The sequence below is a fragment of the Sorex araneus genome, chromosome X, assembly GCF_027595985.1.
Source record: "Sorex araneus isolate mSorAra2 chromosome X, mSorAra2.pri, whole genome shotgun sequence".
Taxonomy (NCBI): Eukaryota; Metazoa; Chordata; class Mammalia; order Eulipotyphla; family Soricidae; genus Sorex; species Sorex araneus.
Window position 1 is genome coordinate 195,412,183 of NC_073313.1, and position 18,736 is coordinate 195,430,918.

Here is an 18,736-nt window from a genome sequence, read left to right on the forward strand (position 1 = left end):
CTGGGAAAATTTTCAATATTTTCATTTTTAATACAAAATAATACTGTGGTCAAGTAATAAAATAAAACAATACAAAACAACAAAAGTACTTTATGAGGATCAGAAAGATCATTACAGAGGTTAAGGCACTCGCCTTGCATGTGGCTGATCCCAGTTGAATCCGAGGAAACATTGAGTATGGCCCAATATCCCTCCCTGACAAAAGCAAAAAAAGTACCATTTTTGGAGAGGATGTTACACCCAGAGGTATTCAGGGGATCATATGATGCAGGGAGTCAAAACCAGGGCTTCTGGACACAGAGCCTGGATTCTAGTCATTAGAGTCCTATCTTTGGTTCCCAAGGAACTATTCTTTAAAACAAGCTATGTCTAGGTGGGAGGTGACCAAAGGGAGACTATATTGTATTTTGATTGCATTTATGGTCCTCCTGAAGACCCGTAGTAATTTTTTAAAGAGAGAGATGAATAAAAAAGAGATTCCAAAGTTATTTTATGCAGTTAGAATATAGGGAAATTTTCTGCAGAAGGGCAAGGAGTCTTTGATCAGAACAAGCTGGAGAGGGAAATGGCACTATGTACAAAAGGATATAGAATTGTGGCTGTGCAGGTGGCATTAGTAATTTTGAATCTTTGAGATTGAATTCTGCAACATATTACAACTCTTGTACTACGCATTTTAGTAATGAGATATAAATGTATGTCAACCTAGAACTAGTCCCTAAGAATGGAATTTGGCACTTGGGCTTTTAAAAATGACCCTCCTCTAGTAAACATTAATGGGAAGTATGTTTCATCATCTAAAAACAAAAAAAAAAACACACTGAGGGTAGACAGATAGTAAGAGAGTAGAGCATTTGCATGCACACAGCCTTCGCACCACTTAAGATCCTTCTGCCAGAATCTGGAAACAATCCGAGTGTGGGAGAACAGACGTCTGTTAAAGAAACTTTGGTACATTTATACAATGGAATACTATGCAGCTGTTAGGAGAGATGAAGTTATGAAATTTGCTTATAAGTGGATGGACATGGAGAGTAACATGCTAAGTGAAATGAGTCAGAAAGAGAGGAACAGACATAGAATGACCACTCATTTGTGGAATAGAAAATAACATTATATGAGACACCCAAGTAAGTAGACACAAGGGCCAAAAATATTGCCCCATAGTTGGAAGCCTGTCTCACGAGCTGGGGGAGAAGGCAGCTGGAATAGAGATGGGGTCACTTAGTCAATGATGGCTGGAGGAATTGTTCGGGATGGGAGATGTGTGCTGAATATAGATAAAGGACCAAACGTGATAACCTCTCAGTATCTGTATTTCAGACCATAATGCCCAAAAGTAGAGAGAAAGTATGGGGGAAACTGCCTTGGAGGCGGGGCAGGGGGGGTGTTGGAAAGAAGGGGTAGACTGGGGACATTGGAGGTAGAGAATGTGCACTGGTGGAGGGATGGGTGTTTGATCATTGTATAACTGAAACTCAAACATGAACGCTTATAACTATCACACAGTGATTCAATAATAAACATTAAAAAAAAAAAAGACTTCCCCTGCCAGGCATGACCACTGAACACAGAGCCAGGAGTAAACCCCAAGCACTACCAGCTGTGACGCAAAACAAAAAAGAAAAAAAAAAGATTGAAGGCCAGTGATGTAGCTCAGTGATAGAGTTCTTGTCTTGGCAATATTATGCACTGGGTTCTTTCCTTTTTTTAATTTATTCTTTACTTTTTGGCTTTTTGGGTCACACCTGGCCATGCTCAGGGATTACTTCTGGCTGTGCTCGGGGAACCGTATGAAATGCTGGGGATAGAACCCTGGTCAATGGCATGCAAGGCAAACACCCTATCCACTGTACTATCACTCTGCTGAAGCACTGGGTTCTATGCCTAGCATCCCCACTTCCTCATGTACAGCATTCCTCCCCGCAAAGACCTACAAACATGAAAAAAAAAGAGAACTTGGATTTCCATTCTGTGTCTCATTCCTAGAATTTGCAGATAAGTTTTTTAACTTTAGGAAATGTTTTCCAAGTTTAGGCAACAATTTGTTTCCTGTTTGCTTTCTTAGTTCAGAAGCTTCTTATACTTTTTTTTTTTGGTTGTTGCAGATATTGCCTCAACTAGTTCTGTGACTAGGGTTCAAGGTTGGGACAAGGGGGCATCACGTAGCAAAAAGAGGGCTTAGACATTACTCTTATTTGTTAGTTAAAAGGTTTGTTCAGGGGTTAACATGCTTCATTATTCCTAATCCTCATTTTAGCATCCGCTTTATCATTCTCTACCCTCTTTGTCTTCCTAGGAGTTCTGAGATGTAGCATGAAAGGAAGGAAAAGCCCTTGAACAGTAAGTTGTTAACCTACAGGGAGAGGGCTATGGTTTTTCTGTCTTTTCCTTTTTTTTTTCCCTCAAGGGCACGGAAGTGGGGACTAGTTATGCAACATCCCTAAGCTAAATGAAGGGGATTTACTTGTAATAATTTCTATTTCTATACCTGTTAGGTCTGTTACTTAAAGGAACTTGCTGTAAGACAGCTTATTAACTTGTAGAAACCCCTTCCCTGTCCAGTTCAGGGTGCAATGGAAACAGCCTTTGCTTTCTTTCCCTAACTCATCAGGGTCTTTGCAAATATCTTTTTTTCCCATTGTGCCCAGAATTCTTCTGAAGTGCAATGGGGTATTTATTACATCAATCTGTCCAAGATCTTACCTCCTATTCCAGGATCTACATTAAATAAAGCTGAATGAAGTTGTTCAAAGAAAAAAAAAAGAATTTCTATTTCTAGTTTGCTATTTCATATGCAATTTGTCAAATTGTCCAACAGAGGAGCCCAGAGTTGGAGAGACAGTGGACAGTGGACGAGGAGCAGTGTGGAGGAGGCTGCATTCCTTTCACCCCATTACAATGGGCTCATAAAATACCCGGAGTTCTGAAGAGACAAATGGGAAGGTAGCTGGGCCTTAGCCATTTTGACAGAAGTTTTCTCAAGGGAGCGTGCCACCAGGCAAGTACATCCTGGCAGAAAGAAGATGTGAAGTGAAGAGATCTCCAGGGATGTGAACTGAAGAAAAACGTTGGAAAGGGAGGAGCAGGAGGCAGATTTTCTACCTCATGGAACTATGTTTGCCTAATGAAAGAGCCAGCATTTGGATGCCCACCAAACAGAGCTTATCAATACCCCAGCTTTGGCCAAGAAAGGATAACAACAGGGGTAAGAGAAAAGATAGCTGTTTGTCTCTTTCCAACTCTTCCTTTCTAGCCACAAGCCATTAGAAATGGGCTCAGAAGTAGGGCTGGAGAGGAAGAAATTAGATTTTTTCTCTTCTTTCTAATATTGTATTTAAGATCTGGATGGGGAGAGGACAAACTATAAGTTAAAAGTTTTGTATTGGATTCTTTTTTGACAATTTTATGATTGAAAAATGATCCACAAGGGGCTGGAGCAATAGCATATCGGGTAGGGCATTTGCCATGCATGCGGCCGACCCAGGTTCTATTTTTTTTTTTAAGTTTTTATTTTATTGAATCACAGTGAAAAAAATACAAAGCTTTCAGGTTTAAGTCTCAGTCATATAATGATTAAACCCCTTTCCCTTCACCAGTGCACATGTTCTACCACCAAGAACCCCAATATACCCCCCCACCCTCCCCCCACCTAAGTAACTAATGATCTTCACTTTATTTAAAAGTGAAGATCATTAAATAAATGATCTATACTTTAAAAAATTTTTTTTATTAGTGAATCACCATGAGTTACAGTTACAAACTTATGAACTTTCATGTTTGCATTTTGTTTATATCCCTCCACCAGTGCCCAGTCCCCTCTACCCATGTTCCCAGTATCCCTCCCACCCTCCCACCCCATCTTCCCCACCCCACCCCACCTCTGTGGCAGAGCATTCCCTTTTGTTCTCTCTCTCTCCTTTTGGGTGTTGTGGTTTGCAACAGAGGCACTACGTGGCCATTGTGTTTGGTCTATATTCTATTTTCAGAGTGCATCTCCCATCCCGTGCGGGTCCTCACACTACACTTTACCTGGTGTTCCCTTCTCTATGTGAGCTGCCCCTTCCTCCAGCATGTGGGGCCAGCTTCCAAGACTTGGAGCCAACCTCCTGGTACTTATTTCTACTATTCTTGGGTGTTAGTCTCCTATTCTGTTATTTTATGTTCCACAGATGAGTACAATCTTTCTATGTCTGTCTCTCTCTTTCTGACTCATTTCACTCAGCATGATACTTTCCATGTTGATCCACTTATATGCAAATTTCATGACTTCATCTTTTCTAATAGCAGCATAGTATTCCATTGTGTAGATATACCAAAGTTTCTTTGCCCAGTCATCCGTTCTCGAGCACTCGGGTTTTTTCCAGATTCTGATTATTGTAAACAGTGCTGCAATGAACATTCGAGTGCAGATGTCATTTCGACTGTATTTTTTTTGCCTCTCGGGATATATTCCCAGAAGTAGTATTGTTGGGTCAATCTCTATACTTTGAATACATTCAATACTTCGATAGAGAACTCACTATTATTGTTTGGAATTTTCCCCCAACAATCAGGCCTGTTGAAAAGGCATCATTTAATAATTTCTTTTCATTGCTGAGAATGAAGACTCTATGAGCTCTTGGTTTTGGATTTCTGATATTTTAGCTCAGTTCGCAGGCTAGATGTATCTCTGTAAGAAGCTGCTCTGGGTGCCAAAATGGGTTAGAAGACCTCTTGGATCATAATCTTTAGGAGCAGAGGGTCCGTTTCGTGCGGCAGCTCCGGATCTTACCTGGGCAGAGGGTATGCCGGTAACGCTCCCCCCTCCTATGATAGCCTACGAGCCACATCACTGCAAACTCATACCTCTGGGTTGGGAGTCTTAAGAGGTAGCTCTCGCCACATGGATGTTGCCACTGCCACCATTTTCCACGCAGAAAAACAGGGTAGAGAGGGAAAAATCCTTCCCCAGGGGCACAGGGTTGTAGCACAGCTCACAGTCTAGATGAATTTCTATAAGAAGCCGCTCTGTGACCTGGGTTCTATTCCCAGCATCCCATACGGCCCCCTGAGCACCGCCAGGAGTAATTCCTGAGTGCATGAGCCAGGAGTAACCCCTGTGCATCGCCGGGTGTGACCCAAAGAGAAAAAAAAAGATCCACAAATTCTTTAAACTTTTTGAGTTGATTGTAAATGATAAGAAAAGGGGAACTGAGTACAGCTAAAGGCAGTGGTCACAGAAATATAAACCTTTGCATAGCTAGATCCTATCTGAGTGAGACTCTTCTGTTATTCTTGTACTCTCAGGCCCTTTGTATTCCATAAAAACTACTGTTCCATGACAACTCACACCCTTTTGATTCAGACCTGTTGAGCTGATTGTCACTAGAACCTGTGCCTATCTTTACCCGTAGCACTGAAAGTCATTAAAGAGAAAAGGAAAGGAACCATAATTTTATAGATTCTCTTTATTTTGACTGAGAATACTTTTCCTTGATTAGAAAAATGGAACTTCTGTGTGTGTATGTGGGGAGGGGGTGGGAGGTGGAAGACTAGGGTTTTGCATCTTTTCGGATACTAGTCCTGGCTCTGTGCTCATGAGTGGTCCCTTGTGATGTTCAGGGGACTTATGTGTGGTGGGATATGGAAGAGTCAGCTCATGCAAGGCAAGAGTTTATCTCCTCTTATATTTATTCAATGGAACTGACATTCTGGAAGAACCTACCACTAGTTGAAGGTGTTGTCCCCAGCTCCTATGGTTGTTATAAAAGCAGAATGCTTGCTTTAAATTCAGGCCTCAGTCTTGCCCTATCCAGCATTATTTTTACCCAGTATTAATGTCACTCTGGCCCATTATACAGAACAGGTTTGAACCCTAGACATTCTAAGCAAAATGCTGGGATTTTGTGATACAAAGACCAAAAGTTCTCCCAGATTAGAGTTTGGGGCAATTTGTTTCTCTACTCATTTCTTTTTTTTTGCTTTTTTTTTGGGGGGTCACACCCGGCGATGCACAGGGGTCACTCCTGGCTTTGCATTCAGGAATTACCCCTGGTGGTGCTCAGGGGACCGTATGGGATGCTGGGAATCGAACCCCGGGTTGGCCGCGTACAAGGCAAACGCCCTATCTGCCATGCTATCACTCCAGCCCCTCTACTCATTTCTTATGACTTTGGCAAACAAATATCACCTTTTGAGGATTTTTAAATTTTTGAACCACAAATTGTGGTTAAACAATACTTTATATCATTAATTTAAAATTTTACATGTACTTTATATAGTATGCCATTATTAAACTATAATAATACCTATTAATAATGTACTGTCCCAAATTTTGGATACCTAGATACTTTTTTTCCTAATAGAAATGTTTGTATTTGTTGTTTTGGGGCCACTCTCAGCAGTGCTAAAGGGTCATTCCTGGCAGGGCTCAATATACCAGGGATTGAGTCTGAGTTGGCTGTGTGTGAGGCAGATAGTATCTGCTGTATGATCTCTCTGGCCCTTAAATGTACTTTTAAATAATATACAATTTTTGTTTTGTTTTGTTTTTGTGTTTTGGCCACACCCAGCAGTGCTCAGAGCTTACTTCTGGCTTTGCACTTAGGGATCATTCTTAGTGGTGGCTTGTGAGACCATACAAGTTTTGGGGAATGAATATGGGTTGGACATGTGCAAGGCAAATGCCCCACCAACTGTACTATCTCTTCAGCCACATAATTTACAAATCTTAGTAAAGTTTTCCTTTCCTAGCCCAACTGTGTACAAATATAGTTTGTATCATCTCTAAACTTTCAGAGCATTAATTTTTTGTGATGATATTTTACCACATTGTTCTGCCTTATTAAGTATAAAAGATTGCCCAGCACAAAATGCTCAAGATTGTGAACAAGCAAAACAAACAAACAAAATAAAAACAGAACCCCACAACCCATCCTAAACAAACCCTACAAAACTGCACGCACCTCAGTGGGACTAATAGGAGTCAGACAAAAGCTTATTTTAAAATGGAAGTAATCTTTTTTGCTAGGAGAGAGAGATTTGAGTAACTCTGAGTCCAGATTCCTGCTTTTTTTAAAAAAATGTTTAAAAGGATCCTTTTGTTTCAGTGAATTCCAGAACAATATAAATTATTATTTTTTTAAGGGCGAGTGCATACTTGGTGGTATTCAGGGCTTACTTCTGGCTCTGTGCTCAGGGATCACTCCTGGCTGAGCTTGGGGGTCATATGGGATGCCGGGTATCGAGCCCGGGTTGGTTGCGTGCAAGCTAAGTGCCCTACTGCTGTACAATCTTTCCAGCTGCAGCAACATACATTTTATTTTAAATCTTGTAATGTGCTATGGCAGAACCAGAAAAGTAATGATATTGCTATCTTAAGGTAATAAGACTGTTCATATGATAACTGGTATGATTAAAAATCTTGTTATTTAAAATTCTGAGTGTCTGTTGAATTATTCAGAAAATACTTGTAAGGTGCAGAGCACTATTCTGCTCTCTACACTGTTCATATCTAGGAAATGAAGTCTTTAACTTGTGAGCATTGGGAAAACTCTGACATTAGCTTAAATCATTGTGTGAAGTGTAGAGGAAAGTCTCCCTTGCTTCTTCCTTAAATGCAGAAGCTTGAATGGGTCCTCTCTGGCACTGTTTTTTCATACAGCATCAGCTCAGCTTGAAACAATGAAAGTATCATATCTGATCACAAGCAGTTGATCCCCAGACATGTTTATTGATGGCACTATCAAGGAAAACAGCATACTGACATACAATACAAAGCAACTTGGCAGACTTTATAGTGGCAATTCAGTTTTGGCATTTATATTGGTAAAAACAGATTACAAGGCTTAGAGCAGCTCAAACCTTATTTAAGCTTGCAAAATGTCTGATTTGATCAGTTGGCATTCCACTGAGAGCAACACCTCTATCTCTAGGAATTCCTCTTATGCAGCTTATTCTGATATAGTGCCTGCACTTTGCTTAGAGTGTGTTGTATAACTAACCTTTTTTTTTTTTTCCTGATTGACCTCATTCAATAGTTTCTACAGTTACTATGCCCTTCATTGCAGTTTAAAAATTTTGACTGAATGATGACACTTAGTGGCTAGAAATATTCATTACAGGGATCTCCATCAGTATGTCCCATCATAATAAAGTAAATGATACCAAAATCTCGTCTTCTTGGCAAAGTAATATACAGTATTTGAAGTGTTGTTGGTTTTGCAGCAGCTGTCATTCCATACCAATTCATTTAGCTAAAAAGCAAACAGGTGGCTCACACATATTGTTTGTACTACATAAATTTTAAAATTTTCTTTAGTCCTACTGAAATAAATGGGGCACTTTTACTGTTGATTTCAATTTACCAGAAGAACATATAACAATGCAGTGACAATATTATTAATTAAGAGCATTGTTCAAAGTACCTTCTTTCTTCTAAGCTGATATCTATTGACCTGAAATGTGAACAAGTATCTTAAGCGAGACAAGTAATTTACACTTATACCTGTGAGACTTAAAAAAAAATAGAAGACGCAAGATTATTGTGTCCCTAATTAACCCCTTTGTTTTGATACTATGGCACATAAGAAGTTAAATTATCATGAGGTTTCTAAATATTTATCCAAGATCAAGAGTTTATTCCTTTAAGGTCTAGGTTAACTTTTCTCTCAATTTTACTGCATTTGTGAGCTTATTTTTGACATTTAAGGAAGGTTTTAGGACAATAATTAGTGTTTTACTTTCCTGCACAATGAAAGCATGCTATCCTGCCTGAGGTTAATATGTTTTTAAGTCTCTTGAGGTGCTGTGATTGGAAAGCAATTTAGAATATTGTCTTCTGCCAGTTTCACATACAACAGAGAGATGAGTGGAAAATATCTGATTAGTGGGTGTGACAAAATATGGCAAGACAGTCTTGGAAATAAATGTAAATCATGTTGTTTGACTTACATATTGGTTTTTTAAGTACCAAAACAAATATGAGGAAATTTTTTTTGACAGAATTGATTTAGGAAGTGGGAGGAGAGGTGCTGCCGTAAATTTTTATAAGTGCAGTTTAGTCTCTTAAAAGTAAAACTATGAAAAAACTGTTACAAAAAAAGCTGATTTTGCAAAACATGAATTAGAATGTAATTTCAAAGTTTGTATGAGCATTCACCAAAACTCTATCATGTGTCATTCAAAGCAGTTGTTTTATTTAAATAACTTTCTCAGTGGAGTAATTCTCCCACCCTGAGCTTATTTTTAACTCTGACTGCTTTCTTTCCCATCCCTCTCTTTGCTGTCTTCCTGACCAGCGGGAGATGGTGCTCCTCTTGTGCTTTCAGGGTTTTATGGATGTGCTCTTCACCTTTAACATGCTGTGTTGCAGGAGCCTATAATTAGGTTGTCACAGTTGGCAAACTCCTTGAATCTTGGGATTGTATGTTTTATTTACTTTCTCTAGCTTTGGATCACAGGGTTTTGCATGAAATAAGGACTTATTAATTAATTAATGTTTTTAAGAGCCAGAATTTTGGAATACACCAGAGGGAGGGGACAAAATTTAATTCTTTGCTGGTCTCTTAAGGACCCAGGTATCCATTACCTGTGGGGATACTTGTCCAGGAGGAGTGATGAGCTTCTGGACTATTAATCCTTTCACTGCAGAGAACTTGAATGTTTGGACATGGGATCAGCCGTTTTATATAAAAAAGATCCGTCTAATCAGAGAGAATGAAGTTGGAAATTCATTTTTAAATGACATACAACAGATTCTTTAAATCATTCTTTATATAGGCAACCAAGGAAATTTCTTCACTTTGGTGAATATGGTGGATGTACATTTGGTGAATGTAAAATCAAACTACCATGATAGAATGCTTTACTGAAAGGGAGCTTGGGCCAAGTTCCACTACTAACTGCATTTAAACTTGACAGTCATTTAACCTCTTTGATCCATGTTTTTTTCTCCCTAACGAGATGAAAAAGTTGGATTCAATGAACCCCAAGGTTCCTTCTGGCTTTATTTGATAATTTGTATGGTTTAAAAGGACACAAAACAAAAATATTGGTTTGGCTTTAATCACTTAGGAGGATCAAAATGGGTTGTCCACCACCAGGTAGGAGGAAAGGCCAATAGGGATTTCCTCTTCAATCACTCATTCTTTGACTTAATATAGATAATCAGCACAGGTGTTTTGTTAGCTAGTGAAATAATCATATTTTCTTATTTTTGTTGTCTAAGTAAAAGTCCTTACAAAGATAACATTTGATCTGAATGTAGATTTCTATGCAGGACTCTGCAGTAAGTAGTACTCTTCATCCAATAACATGTTGCAGAACTGTAGTACACTATCACCACCAAGATGTTGACTGATATAATCAAGATACAGAGTATTTCTGTCTCAAGAATCACTCATATTCACACCAAAGTTCCTCCTTCATCCTCAGCCCTGGCAAACCTAATGGTTTATACTTATATAATTTTTAGTTTAAAATATTACATAAATGACATCACGTGATGTGTAAATTTTGGGATTGATTTTTTCATGTGATATAATTTTCATGTATTGATAATTTATTCCAATTTTGCTAAGTAATATTTTATGGTATGAATGTGCCATACATTTTTAAAAGCATTCAGCCATGGAATGATATGTGGATCGTTTTCAGTTTTTGGCTGTTACAAATGAAAGCTGTTGTAAACATTTGTGTTTAGGTTTTTGTGTGACCATCTTTGACATACATATCCAGGAGAGCAATTACTGTCATATGGTAATTGGGAATTTAGTAATGCTTTCTTTTTTTAAGATAGCTTTTCTCTATTTTCCCCCCTCCATTTCTTTCCTTTTTCTACTGTTGTTGAGACAACCAGGGGTTGCACATACACTTTGTTGTGGTGCTTTGACACTTGCTTGCCAGAATCACACTAATTTTGTTGTGGTGCTCATGCACTTTTTAATTTTAGTGGTACCAAGAGGAGTTTTCGTTCTCACACACATGCTCACCTGGAATAGCACTCTTAGCACACTTAGATGTGCTTGCACATTTTTTTTTAAAATTTTATGGAATCACTATGAGATAGTTGCAAGCTTTCATGTTTGGGTTACAATCTCACAATGATCAAACACCCATCCCTCCACCAGTGCACATTCCCCACCACCAATATACCGGATATACCCCCCCTTTCCCACCCTCTCCCTGCCTCTAAGGCAGACAATATTCCCCATACTCTCTACTTTTGGGCATTATAGCTTGCAACACAGCCACTGAGAGGTCATCATGTTTGGTCCATTATCTACTTTCGGCATGCATCTCCCATCCCAACTGGTTCCTCCAGCCATCATTTTCTTAGTAATCACTTCTCTATTCCATCTGCCTTCTCCCCTCCGCTCATGAAGCAGGCTTCCAGCTATGGGGCAATCCCCCTGGCCCTTGTATCTACTGTCCTTGGGTGTCAGCCTCAGTGCACATCTTTTTTAATTGCAATGACTCATAGGGCTTGGATTTAAATCTAAGTGCTTAAATACATCTGGTTCCTTGGTGTAGCTTGCATTTCGTTCATGTGTGTGACACTGCTGTCAAGCTCATGACCTCATACTTGAAAGGCAGATACTTTCAGTTACTGACCTATCCTCTGAGCCCTTACACATTTGCTCTTTGTAGGATAATCTTTTCTTCTACCTAGCTGAAATCACTGTTTTTTCCTAGGAAGTTTGTATACATATGTGTTCCTTGGGATTTTCCATATAATCATGTCATCTGCCAATAGAGATAACTTTATTTCACATACACACACACACACACACACACACACACACTTTCTTATGGGGGCTGTGGGGGAAGCGTCTTTATGAGGTTCTCAGGGAACAGGACCGGAAGTTCAATGTAAGGATCTGAGGATATGGTATTCCTTGGACTTGATGGTGCTAGGAATTACCCAAGCCACTACTGTAGTGCTTGGAGGTCTTCAAGGCTGTTCCTGGTGATGCTCAAAGGACCGTGTGGTACTGGGGATCAAACTAAGATTGACTGCATGAAAGCAGCCAATGTGCCTTAACCATGTACCTTAACCCCAGTGCACCTCTCTAGCCCTATGCTCCTTTCCAATTTGTGTCTTTTTTATTTTCCTTTTTTTAAACCATAAAGAAAGAGCTTCTAGCACTATTTTTAGTCATGAGTGATCAAATTGGACATTTTTGCCTTGTTCCTAGTATGTGGGTGAAAAATTTCCATTTGGTGTAGTGTTATACAATCTTTGGGTTTTGTAGATTCTGTTTCAAGTTGAGGGTTTTCATCTAATTCTATTTTCATGAGATTAAATCTCAAAAAATGTTGAATTACAAGATTAAAAAATACTTTTGCAATGATCAATGTGATCATGTGACTTTTCTTTATTTTGTTAATGTGTATTACACTGATTTGTTTTCAAATATGAAACAATTCCTGCATCCCTGGAAGAAACTCATTTTGTCATGATATAAAATTCCTTTAAATATGGGGCTGGAGTGATAGCACAGCAGGTAGGGCATTTGCCTTGCATGCAGCTGACCCGGGTTCGATTCCCAGCATCCCATATGGTCCCCCGAGGACCACCAGCAGTAATACCTGAGTGCAGAACCAGGAGTAACCCCTGAGCATTGCCAGAATAAGCAAAAAAAAATTTTTTTAAATATATTTCTGAATTCTATTTGAAAATTTAAAAAATAGTTTTCCTTTGAATTAACAAAGGAATATGTCTTTTTTTTTCTTTTTTGTATTGTCAAAATGATACCAACATGAATGGTTGTGGTATTAATATAGTGCTAGCTTAATAAAATGAATTAGGGAATTTTTTTTCTCTCTACTTTAAAAAGGATTGTGTATAGTGGATGATAATTCTCAAACATTTGTAGAATGTTTTGGTGGAACCATCCAGAACTAGAGATTTCTTTTATAATAAAAAATTCAGGGATATATTGATTTTCTGTTCAAGTTCATTAACTTTTGCTTTTACTTTATTATTCCTTTTTGACACACTTGCCTAAGCCATATTTTGCTTTTCGTTTTCTAGATTCTTGAGGTAGTAATTGATTTGAGATGGTTGATTTTCATCCACTTTCATCCATCAAAAAAAATATTCCCTTGGGACTTATTCTTTGGTTTTTAGATTATCTAGACATGCATTACCTAGTTTCTAAAATTTGGGAGATTTTCTTCACTATCTATTTTTTAATTTGTAGTTTCATACCATTGTGGTCCGAGTTCAGGTTTCATTCAGCACTATTCTAAAGCTGATATGAAGGCTAATACTAAAAAAAAGATATTATTTGAGATCTTGATTTCATCATACATTGATTCATTTAATGTTGCAGTTCCTAAGAATCTATTGACAATATTAAGTGAGAACTTACAGTCTTCTGGAGTTGTTAGTTTACTAACTTGCATGGATTCTAGAAATTACCTCTCTTCAGATATCTTTCTTCTCCTTTGTCCACAGTATAGTAGACTGTTTATAATATTGTAATAAGTAGTTCCTCTGTATAATTTAGGATCATAACAGCCAATGTTGTAATCATTGCTTCCACTAACAAAATTTTGGCAGAGGAGGAGAGCTGCTTGTATTTAGTAAACATTTTTCTTACTGTGTTCTTTTATTTATGCTTTCCCAATTTTTTTCTTATTTCTTTTCTGCTCAGGGAATTTCTTCTGGCTATTATTTTAGGGTAGGTATACTAGTAAATAATTATCTTAGTTTCCTTTCATCTGAAATTCCCTTGATTTCCTCTCATTCCTGAGTGAACATTTCAGGCAACGTGTTTCGAGTTTTGGGATCTTGATTCTTTTTTTTAGTTCCTGAAAAAAATATTCTGACTTCCAAGGACTCTGATGTAAATTTTAGTATAATTCAAGAATTTGAGTAGTTCTTTAGGTAAATGGGAAGAGGGTGATCTAGGTACAAATGAATGGTTTGTTCAAAGGTACAAAAGCAGGGGCTAGAGAGTTAGTACAGAGGGTTAGGAGCCTTCCTTGTAAGTGGCTGACACGGGTTCAATCCCTGGCACTCTATATGCTCCTATCCCCCTCCCCACTCCCCTAGCATTCCCTCTAGAAGGAAGCCCTGAGCACCACTGGGTGTGCCCCCCCCCCCAACAACTGAAAAAGCTACAACAGCATAGAGTATTATATGATTATGAGAAAGACAAGAATAAATACAAAAGAGGGTAAGGGTTTGTATATGAGTCAATATGGAGAGTAAGTTGAAGATACAGAATTGGTCATATTGAGGAGAGCTTTAATAGCCATGTAATGCTAAGTAAGTTTACCTTCTGAAAGCAATGGAGAAATTTCATCAAGCTATATATTTAAATGTTTTCCTATAACAGTTTTTAAAAAGAATGATTTTATTATATTTATATCTGCCCATATGTATTCTTTAATAGACTTTTTCATGTGCAGATGTAAGACTTGCCATTTGCCCTCATCTCTTTTTTACCTCTACCTTTTCTATATGATCATCTGTGACTAGAAATGGGAGAGAGAAATATCCACTTAAAACTCTAAAGTTACTAGATAGAAATGTGTAAATGTAACAGATGCACAAGTGCAGCTTAGAATGAAGCTATTGTTTCAAGTCTGTTCTCATGGATAGTTCCATTTTCACTAGTTGTGAGAGTGAGTTTAAGTGCTTAAATACAGTAGAATCAAGCTCATCCCAATAGTCACCTCATAATCCCTTCACTCTTTATCTCAGCTTGCTTATTAACAGTGATTTTTCCATAGCTACTAGTCAAATTGTACGTTGATGAAACTATATTAATTAAAATTTTTTTCTCCGAGAAAGGGGAGTGTTTGATTTTATCTTTTATCTTAAAATAGATAACATATTATTTATGATTCAGAGCATTAATTTTTTGTTTTCTTCTTAATCATCTATATTTAGAGTTACTATCTTGCCTTGGATATCTTCAGGTATACAATCCTTTAGTATACCTTCAGGTATATCCTATTAGTATCTATAAATTCTGCCTCTTTTCTGTAAAAATATATATTCAAACCTTATGGTATCTTAATGTATTGGTATATTTTTAAAAATCTTATATACAATAACACTTTATTTTTATGCTGTCTAAATCTTTTATTTAAAGACATCTGGTATGTTTGGCTCAGCGGACAAAATATGACAGTGCTGAAATGTAGTATTAGCAATTCTTATGACTTCTTACATATTTTAAGATGTTTATGGCAGAAATTACATACCGTGGTTGATGGAGCAGCAAAATAAGAAAAATTTATCGCTGATAATGTAATTGCTTACGTATTTGTGGCCTTGAGACAAACAATAGCTTTTTTATGATTCTGATCTTTAATCACGATTTTATAGTTATGGAATAAGAAAAAAATTACTCTAATATCAATAAATTAGGGATATTTAGACTTAAAAAAGAGGTTTCTTTTTTTGTGTGTGTGAAGTAGTGTAATATAATGTTACTGCTAGTTTTCCAGAAGTGGCTCACTTGAATTTAGTTTCTTTGTAATGATTAAAATATGCCTTTCTGATTTGAACAGCTACATGAGTTATAAACAAAAATATAACATTGAACTATGCTTTTGCTTGTTATACGAATTATTTATATGTTAAAATCTTTTCATATTAAAACAAAATTAGTTTTAAATTGGAAAATTGTTACAATATTTTAATTATACTGTTTCTTGCAATTTTAATTCAGAGATATTGATTAACTAAAGACTATCACTGTAATGAATCCACAGTAATATGTGTTGATTGTATTCAAGATGTATAAACACTGGTTCAGAGTCTGGCATTTCTGCTTGTGTGTACTGTCCTCTGCTGGATGGAAAAGTCTTCTTAGTTCAAATGAGTGGCAACTTACTGCCTTACTTGTGATTTGTTTTTCCTTAGCTAGGTAAGTCTTTGTGTTAGTTTTGGTGATGGCAAGGTGAAGAAACTTAAACTTATAAGCCAGTTTCCCTAGATATGAGTGATTGTGGGAAGTTCTTATATTTGTGAATAAACAATTTCATCATAGATTTTTAGTTTTTGGGAAATTGGCTTATACTAAATTTAATTTTTTTTTTTTTGCTTTTTTTTTGGGTCACACCTGGCGATGCACAGGGGTTATTTCAGGCTCTGCACTCAGGAATTACGCCTGGCAGTGCTCAGGGGACTATATGGGATGCTGGGAATCGAACCCGGGTCGGCCGCGTGCAAGGCAAACGCCCTACCCGCTGTACTATCGCTCCAGCCCCTAAATTTAATATTTTTATGTTCTTGGGATAGATGCCAATAGTGAAATGATAGGGTCAAATGGTGGAAGTTCTATTATTATTTTTTTTAGATGTTTCCAAACTGTTTTCCAAAGAGACTGATCCAAGAAATAGACTCATTAACACTGAGTGAGAATCCTCTTCATCCTTGCTCTCCACCCCCATCCCCCACCGCCATCCTTGCCAACAATTATTGTTGTCAGAACTTCTTGATATAGACCACTCTAGCTGGTGCGCGGTGATACCTTAATGACATATTGATTTGCATTTATCTGAGAATTGGTGTTGAGAAACTTATTTTTTATATTTCTTTTGGCAATCATTATGTCAACATTAATCCAAATGGACATGTGCACATCTGTGTTCATTGTAGTATTATTTACAACAGCCAAGATCTGGAAACAACTCAAATGGCCAACAGCAGTTAAGTAGATTAAGATATTATGGTAAACATACACAATGGAATACTACTCAACTATGAGAAAAGATGGTATCTTTCAGTTTACTGTAACATGGATGGAACAGGAGGAAGTCATAGTAAGTTAAGTAGATCAGGAAGAAACAAACCATATTATATCACTCATTTGTTGTATATAAAGAAATAAAGCAAAAGATGAACTAATTCCCAATGAGGGATCTTGGCACTCTGATGATGGGTCTATGTAGCAGCAGCACCATGCGTATCAAACAATAATATTGTACTATTGTAAAAAAAATTATTCTGGCATAGCTGTATTTATGTAATCTTTTATTGAAGACAAAGATTCAGGCAAACCAGGAGCTTGACAGTACATGATAGAAAATTCTGAGGTGGCTGACATTGTATTGCTTGTGCATTTCTTTTTTTCAGATTGGAATTATTTTAAAATGGCGTATGCTCAGTGGAGGTATGAGCAGAGGAATACTGGATTTTGATTTGGTTCATAATTCATATGCCAGATATATTTTGCTTTCCTAAAAAAGTTGTACTATCTTTACTCCTTCTCTAAATCTGTTGCCTTTCTAAGCATGATACCAAAGGCAAATATCCTGAAGAAGAGAGTGATAGTTTTTACTACAAAAACTCGAATCTTCTGTCTGCCAAAATTCACTATAAACAAGGATGAAAAGCAGCTGACAACTGGGAACAATGGGTGGAACACATATGGTGAACAAAGGGTAAAAATCTTCCTTTGAAGAGCTCTCAAAATAGCAATGAACACCTAGAATTGTCAGGCCACCATTCTATCGGGAGAGCTAGGTAATCTTATTATCTGTACTTTATAAATTAAAACTTAAGATTTGGAGAGGTCACATAGTTAATGAAGGGTTAAAGCATAAAATCCAGGTGGTCTGACCTAAGAACCTGTGTGTTCTTTGTTCTGTTTTTTGGGGGGGCTATATTTAATAGTGCCCAGGGCTTACTCCTAGCTCTGGAGGCGTTCAGGGGGCCAGCTACAGCGCCAGAAACCAAACATTGGTCAGCTATATGCAAAGTAAACACCTAAACCCCTGTACTGTTTCTTTTTTTGTTTGTTTGTTTTGTTTTTTGGGGCCCAGAGTCTTTATTTATTTTTTACCACAAAATGCTTTATTACTATTATTATTATTTTTAAAGTGAGGTACTGTGATTTACAGTTTTTCACGACAGAGTTTTGGGCATACACTATTCCAACACAAATCCCTTCACTAGGTCACCTTGCTTGCACCAAAATCCCCAGTTTCCTTCCCACCCCCATCTTACCCTTATGGCAGGCCATTGTTTTCTCCTTTTGACACTGATGTTTACAATATTGTTACTGACAGGGTTTCATGAATATATATTCACTACCTTTCAACACCACCTCTCCCTCCAGAGTAGCCAGTTCCCTCCATCATCCTCTTAATGTTCCCCTCCTCCCCGCCCCCTCTGGTGGAGTTCAAATCCAGCGGAAATGTTTTGAAATCACTAGGACAGATTTGGTTGTTTGATTTGCTGCAATTCTACTATTTGAACACTGAGCGGCACTAAAGCCTTGATCACAGATAAACTACAATAGATTCAAATGGTAAGATTAGGGGTCTGCAGATGGCTTTGAGGAAATGCAAAATCATTAGTAAGAGGTGCTTTGAACCAAAAACAAATAGAAAAGTTAGTTTGATGACACATTACTCTTGGGAACTGAAAGTTTAACCAAATTCTATCTTTTGCAGATTACTTTCAGACAAGAATTGAATTTCTGTTAAAATGACCAGTGGTATTTAACCTCACTATAATCTAGTCTTGAATATTTCCCCCCTTTCTTTGCAAATAGGCAGTAATCTAGAAGTTTTGCAGAGTGAATTAATATGTGTGTTGTTACTATCAATATATATGTTGTTTTATGTGTATTCTTAACTGACAAACATGGTTTCAGGACATCAGTATCTCCATCCTCCCATAATTTTAATTTAGGCACTGTGATTTACAGTACTGCTGATAACAGAGTTTTGGACAATTCTTCACCAGTGTCAGCATTCCTCCTTCACTGTTCCACAGTATGTT

General features: G+C 37.5%; 1 long non-coding RNA gene across 1 annotated transcript in view; it reads left to right on the plus strand.

The window, feature by feature from the left end:
- The first annotated feature begins 2,832 nt into the window (after positions 1-2,832).
- Positions 2,833-18,736, plus strand: part of LOC129400161 (uncharacterized) — a 28,456-nt gene continuing 12,552 nt past the window's right edge. Inside the window, exon 1 of the long non-coding RNA XR_008627495.1 lies at positions 2,833-3,208. This is a non-coding gene — a long non-coding RNA (uncharacterized LOC129400161). The remainder of the gene's footprint in view (positions 3,209-18,736) is intronic.